This window comes from Capsicum annuum, chromosome 2 (genome assembly GCF_002878395.1).
Source record: "Capsicum annuum cultivar UCD-10X-F1 chromosome 2, UCD10Xv1.1, whole genome shotgun sequence".
In the NCBI taxonomy this organism is placed as follows: domain Eukaryota; kingdom Viridiplantae; phylum Streptophyta; class Magnoliopsida; order Solanales; family Solanaceae; genus Capsicum; species Capsicum annuum.
Genome location: NC_061112.1, coordinates 138,790,254 through 138,798,017, shown reverse-complemented (window position 1 = coordinate 138,798,017; position 7,764 = coordinate 138,790,254).

The window sequence follows — 7,764 nt, the reverse complement described above, 5'->3', positions numbered from 1 at the left end:
ATGTAGATATAGCTCAATTGCATTCTCGTGAAAAGTTCAAGATGGTCACCAAACCCGACGATTACCTGAAACTGTGGTGAGATTACATGGGTACAGAAGAGAGAAAGATTGTTAGAACACACATTGGGCATCTTCCTTCTTTGATCGAGATAGACGCTTGGCCCGAAATGATCCATGTGCTAACAACTTTTTGGGATGATCAGGACATGGTATTTCGTTTAGGGGATGTTGAATTGACCCCCACCATTGAAGAGGTATTGATTTGCTACGAGAGTACGGAAATGTGTTTTAAGAGAAAGGAGACACCAGATAAGAATATTTTAGTCCCGGATGTGTGGGATCGTCAAAAGATCAAGGAAGCATTTTTAACTGATGACGACACCTGGCTAGGAGGATGGGATGGAGCAAATATCACTTTTCGTGAGTTGTACCGTCGGTTCAAAAGATTCAACTCTTTTCACAAATTGGGCATAAATTGGAGTCGGAAGCAAAATGGAAGGAAACGAGAGATTTTCCATTCGCGGTAGGCCTACTTGGAACCATGGTGTTCTCGCAGGGGAAAAATGGCACAATTTATCCGAGGGTTGTCACAGTGACCCATGCACTCTTCTTTGGAATGGAATACAATTCTAAAAAAGTATTCCACAACTTAGCCCTCATGATTGTCGCCGACATATATCGCGCTTTGGGAAGATGTCAAGTTGAGAATCATTTCTTTCAAGGCTGCAACCTTATATTACAATGGTGGATGATGATGCATTTGGTGAAAAATCCTAGAACGGCACAACCTGATCACAAAACAAGGAGAAATCTGCTAGAATGCACGACATGTGGTTATTTTTACACAAGTTCAAAAGGGAAGCATCCCACGAATTTTGGTTTAAGACTCTTGGAGAATTAAGAGATGGCGATGTCCAATGGTCACTTGACTATCTTCGTTTAGGGAAATACATCATTCGAGGTGGGGAATGGCCTTTTTTAGTGCTCTCGGGTCTCAGGGGAACTCACCCCTACAATCCTGGTAGAGTTCTTAGGTAATTCGAGATCAAGCAGGAGACGCCTCAAATCGATTCTATGCTCAGATTCTTCGTTGAATATGATGAAAGCAAGTCCTCGCTCAAAGACTACATGATAAATGGATGGAGAACGAAAAAGTGGGTAGAAGTCTCTTTCCGTATAGGGTATGAACCTAAAGTCAACGACACTTACAAGGAGTGGTTTAAAAAGAGCCTCACCAGAGCATTGAATCCGGGACCAAATATGCCCACTCGGGTTGTGGATGTAGAATCCAAGCATCAAATTCGGCTTTACAGGCTACAAGATGAGTTCCAGAAAAGTGAAATTGCGCACCGGTAGATGCACATGGAAGATGCTTTGACCATACATACATTGAGGGAAGAGTTGAAAAGAGCTAGGCAAGACGCTGATGATGCCAGGCAATGCCCAATCTATTTGGACGATAGCATGACCTCCATACTCGACAGCATAGGAGAAATGACTTACGAGTGCAAGGCACAATTATGCGGGATTCACCTTATCATCAATAGGTATCAAATAACACACGAGGTAAACAAGGTAAAGAAGGTGAAAACAGACAAAAACGCCTCCAATAGATAGCTTTTCTATTCTCCCCTGCGCGGGATCTTATCTTCTTTCATGTTATTTCCCCTTTTCCCTAAAAATTATATCCCTGTTTCGTTATCTTTTGTAGGCATGTATGCCCTTTTTGTGTCTATATGACTTGGGGGTTAATGAATTGACTTTGAGGAAGCATATACTGTCTTCAAATATCGTTAGGCCTGAACCCTTGGCTCAGAAAGGGTCACCCCAATTAGGATACACGTTATTTTAATGTCTTGTGTGATAAAACTGTTTTATGTTCTTATATGCGTTGGTTGAGATCAAAGGCAAGTTTATCCACTATGACCTACGGATGAATTTGGCTATGACTCGACCAACTCTGCGTGATTATTTCCTGTCAAATATTTTGCATTACTTATCACATACGGAAACTAACACATTTGCCTTTGAGTTGTTTTACTTAGCAGATAACAGAAATTACTCCGTGTTGATAAACTGGCAGAACATCCCTACTTCACCTGATCGAAAGCATAGAAAATTCCATCCTCGGACCATCATTCAAAAATGACAGGAAATGATGAAAAAAGCGCACTGGCTATCCGGGATAATACGATAGCGGAACAGAATGAGATGATTGCGGAACTTGCAAGAAAGTTAGAATTACTTTAGAAGGAAATAAATCACACTCGAGAATTGGCTAACTTGGTCATCACCGTCAATGCCCCTGCTCCGGGGGGACACGGGACTCCACTCCAAATCCTTCCTCTCAGAACCCCTATTCTCGGGGACTAACCAACTAACGTATCACCCAGCTCCGCTCCTCCATTTGCCCAAAACACTAATCGTGAAAATAATCCAGACGCCTACCATCCACAAAATCCATCCGCAACCCCACAGAACCCATCTTCGAATCCACAAAATCCATCCGCAACCCCAGACAAACACATTCCTAAATCCGCAAAATTTACTCCCAAATCCACAAAATACGGCAAGCCTACCTTAGAATCTACCAAATTCATTTCAAAATCCGCAAAATCCCTCTCATATACCGCCAAACTACTTACAAGGCCCATATAACCTTCCCAATTTCCAAAACTTTCTCCCCACTTACCAACCAACTTCCCTCCATCTGCAAAATCAGGCCTTCCTTCTAAATCCCCCTCAAGCCATCATATCCCCTGAAATTTATGAACTCCTTCTTAACCTCGAGATGGGCCATTATAAGGAGAAGGAGAAGGAATGGAGGGCCCGACATGAAAGGAATTTACTAGTCATGCAAGAAGAGATCATGAGGATCAAAGAGTCTCACAGAGCCAAGGACCACGACGGTTTGGGGTATGACGATTTGCGTGTTCACCCAGGAGTAGACCTACCAGAAGGATACAAGGTCCCTAAGTTTGAGATGTTTGACAGTATCGAAAATACAATGTCCCATCTAAGAAGGTACTGTGAGCAACTAGTAGGAATAGGGAAAAACGAGGCGTTATTAATGCGCCTATTCAGTCGAAGTTTGAATAGTGAAGACTTGGAGTGGTTCATGTCTCAGGATCCAAAAAGGTAGACTGGTTGGAAGACATTGGCCAAGAGTTTCCTTGACCGGTTCGCATTCAACATTGAAATAGTCCCTGATCGGTATTCACTAGATCGGATTAAACAAAAGAGCGTTGAGAGTTTTCGAGATTATTCTTTTCGTTGGAGGAAAAATGATGCCAAAGTGCAGCCCCCCATGTCCGAGGAGAAAATGGTATCCGTGTTCTCTTGCGCTCAAGAAGGAGAATATTATACCAGGATGGTGTCCGCTGTCAGAGCGACCTTTGCAGATTTGGTATAAATAGGAGAATCATTAGAGGAAGGTATTTGAACAGGAAAAATTGCCAAAACCCCGACATTATCTGGAACTACCATGTTTTCTAAGAAGAAGAAGGAAGAGGTAGGTGGGGTTTCTGCCAATTTTGTTACAAAATTGAAATAGTGGTTCAACTCTAGAAATGTTTTCTAAGAAGAAGAAGGAAGAGGTAGGTGGGGTTTCCGCACGCATTATACGTCCACCCCTAATACCAAACTCCACTCCTAAACATCCCACTATCATACCAAGCTCCACAGCCAAATATCTTTCCCCAATACCCAGTTCCACCTCTAAATTATTAGTCTCATTTCCAAACTACTCCCCCAAATAGCCGAACAAATTTCCAAACACCTCCAAATTACCACCAAGTACCCCCTCCTACAAACCTAAGCCCTTATAACCCCAACGTCCAAACCATGAAAAGAAACCTCCTCGAAACTTTACCCCACTAGCTGAAAGTTGCATCCAATTATTTGAAAGATTGAAGAATGCTGGTTATTTGCAACCAGTACAACCAAAGCCTGTCAATCCTAGCTCCCGGTTTTATCACCCTGATCAAAATTGTGCCTATCATTCAGGGGCGGCAGGGCAAAGTACCGAGGACTGTCTTATCTTGAAACACAGAATCCAAGATCTGATTGATCAAAAGGTCATCACACTCCAGGAACCTACTCCAAATGTTAGCAGTAATCCACTACCCAACCATGGGGGATCTACAGTTAACATGATTGAAATAGAAGGCGAATTCGCATCTGGCAAGACCATTACTCAGGTGAACTCCAAAAAGCAGAAAAAGGTATAAGAGGTAGGAAAAATAGAGAAAGTTGTGGTTGCCTTAAGTATCAACGAGAAAGTCCCATTTATAGTGATGACTTCACCAACTCAAGTGTACGCTCCCCCTCCAAAGAAAGAATTTATTGTACAAACCGCCGCTGCCCAGGAGATGACGCGATCAGGACGATGTTACGTTCCTGAGGAATTAACCAATAAAAAAGATTCACAGAAAAGGCCAATCACTGAAGGAGAGGCTGAGGCATTTTAGAGGCGTATGCAACCAAGGAATTACTCAATTGTCAAACACTTGGAGAAAACGCCAGCCCAAATCTCTATCTTGGCACTATTATTGAGCTCACAACACCACCGACAGGCTCTGTAGAAGGTCTTGGAGGAAGCGTATGTTCTCGTAGGAACGGGCGTTGAGAATTTAGCTACGATGATAGGGAACATTGTGGGGAAGTATCACATATCATTCAGTGATGAAGAGTGGTCGTTTAAAGGAGCAATGCACAACAAAGCCATGCATGTCACTGTCATTTGTCGAGATTATGCAATTAATCAGGTATTAATAAACGACGGATCTGGTGTGAAAATTTGTCCCCTCTCCACGTTGGTCCAAATGGGCTATGATCTGGGGAAAATTCATCAAAGCCACGTAAATGTGAGAGCATTTAATGGAGGGCAGAGATATACCATAGAAGAGATTGATTTACACATCCAAATGGGGCCTGCTGAGTTTAAGACTAAGTTTCATGTTATGGATATCCATCCTAGCTATAACCTGCTTTTGGGAAGACCATGGATACATGGGGTAAAGGCAATTGCATCACCCCTTCATCAATTATTGAAGTTCATTTGGAAAGATCATGAAGTAGTCATCCAAGGAGAAGGAAGTCGAGCGGACCGTCCCAATGGTTATGTGCCGGTGATTGAAGATGTTCCAAAAGGTAGCAGATTCTATACAGTGGAAATTGTAAACACTGCGGAAAGAGATTCGACAACCAAAATATCAATGCCTTCTGTCTACAAAATAATTGCAACTGTGATGTTAGGAAATGGGTTCGAACTTGGTTGAGGCTTGGGCAAGAATTTACAAGGAATTATCGAACCTATTGTGATCCCAGCGAGAAACTCTAAGCATGGGTTAGGGTATCAGCCTACCAGAAAAGATAGGGTTGAGGATGATCCAAAAAAGAGTCTGTTTAGGCCCTTGCCACTCCAGTTCCAGTCATTTCCCATACGAGAGATGTCAAATGATGATGGTCTTGGGGATGGGATAGGTGATTTGTTTGAAGGATGCAATGCTATACCAGAAGATCTCCCAAAGTCCAGCGGGGTGAAGCAGATTGCGCCAGGGAAGGCTTTGAAAAATTGGACCTCCACTCCACTATAACCGCCCATTGTGGTAGATGAAAGGGCAATTACTAATAGTTTTGAAATTGGTGATGATCCGGAAGAGGCCTCGCGATCCACCTTTTACATCTCAAAACTTTATTTTTATATCTTACTGCTTTCAAAAAAGGCGAGGGCTTGTATTTGTGCAAGTCACAAGCCATGTTGTTGTAGTTATTTCTCAAATTTCAATGAAAAGGCCTTTATTTATTTCGAAAACTATATTAGTTCTAAAACTCTCTTAGTCATATGTTTTATTATTTTCCTATCATCTAACTTAGTTTGTTTGTCCATTGCAGTAACAGTAGCTTAAAACCTGCCAATATTGTGTTATGTCAAAGCCTGAATGAACAAAATGAAGGGGACGATGATGGTTGGAAGGACAATAACGAGGAACGGTTAGTGTAAGATATGGAGGAATTTGAGAATCATGAAAAACCCAATCTGGAAAAAACTGAAACAGTCAACTTGGGAGATCACAATGAAATCAAAGAGACCAGTATCAGTGTCCACCTCGCGGCGCCACAAAGGGAAGAGCTCATCCACCTATTATAGGAGTATAACGACGTGTTTGCTTGGTTCTATGATGATAAGCCAGGCTTTAGCACCAGCATTATGTCACATAAATTGCTGATAAATTCTGAGTTTGATCCAGTCAAGCAAAAAATGAGAAAATTCAAGCCAGATTTAAGTCTAAAGATCAAGGAAGAAGTAACAAAACAAATCCAGTCTAAGGTTGTCGAGGTCACAAAATATTCGACATGGTTGGCAAACATCGTCCTTGTGCCAAAGAAGGATGGCAAGATTTGAATTTGTGTTGACTATAGAGACTTGAACAGAGCCAGTCCTAAAGATAATTTTTTGTTGCCCAACATCCACATTCTCATCAATAACTGTGTGAAACATGAAATGCAGTCACTCGTTGATTGTTTCGTCGGCTATCATCAAATATTGATGGATGAGGAAGATACAGAAAAAATGGCTTTTATTATGCCCCGGGGTATTTATCATTACAGGGTAATGCCGTTTGGTCTTAAGAATGTAGGTGCGACATATATGAGGGCCATGACAACGATTTTCCATGATATGATCCATAAGGAGATTGAGGTGTACGTGGATGATGTAATTATCAAATCCCATGAGAGTTTGGATCATCTAACTCATCTGGAAAAATTCTTTAACAGATTAAAAAGGTACAGTTTGAAGTTAAATCCTGCTAAGTGTGCTTTTAGTGTGCCATCAGGGAAGTTGTTGGGGTTCATAGTCAGTAAAAGCGGGATTGAGCTAGACCCATCCAAAATTAAGACAATTCAAGACTTGCCACCGTTGAGGACCAAGAAAGAAGTTATGAGTTTCCTGGGTCATCTGAATTACATTAGCAGATTCATCGCTCAATCAACAGTCATATGCGAGCCAATTCTCAAGATGTTGAAGAAAAATGCACTGAATGAGTGGACAGAAGAATGTCAGAGAGCTTTTGATCGCATCAAGGAATACTTGTCTGCACCACCGGTTTTGGTCCCACTGAGAGAAGGAATTCCATTATTGCTTTACCTGTCAGTCTCAGAAAATGCTTTCGGATGCGTCCTTGGGCAACATGATGAGACCGGCAGGAAAGAGAAAGCCATTTACTACTTGAGTAAAAAGTTCACACCATATGAAGCCCGTTACACTCTTATAGAAAGGATATGTTGTGCTTTGACTTGGACGGCACAAAATTTGAGGCATTATCTGTCGTCCTACACAACTTACCTCTTCTCGAGAATGGATCTATTAAAGTATATATTCCAGAAGGCCATGCCTACAGGAAAGCTAGCCAAGTGGCAAATATTGCTGAGTGAGTTTGACATTGTGTATGTAACCCATAAAGCAATCAAGGGGCAAGCCTTAGCAGATCATTTAGCTGAAAACCCAGTTGATGAGGAATACGAGCCACTTCGGACATACTTTCCAAACGAGGAAGTTTTGTTCATAGGAGAAGATATCATAGAAATCTACCCCGGATGGAGGCTATTTTTTTACGGGGCGGTCAATTTTAAAAGTTCAGGAATTGGAGCTATTTTGGTGTCAGAGACGGGCCAACATTATCCGGTAACTGCTAAGTTACATTTTCCATGCACCAACAACATGGCTGAATATGAAGCTTGCATCCTGGGGCTCAAACTGGC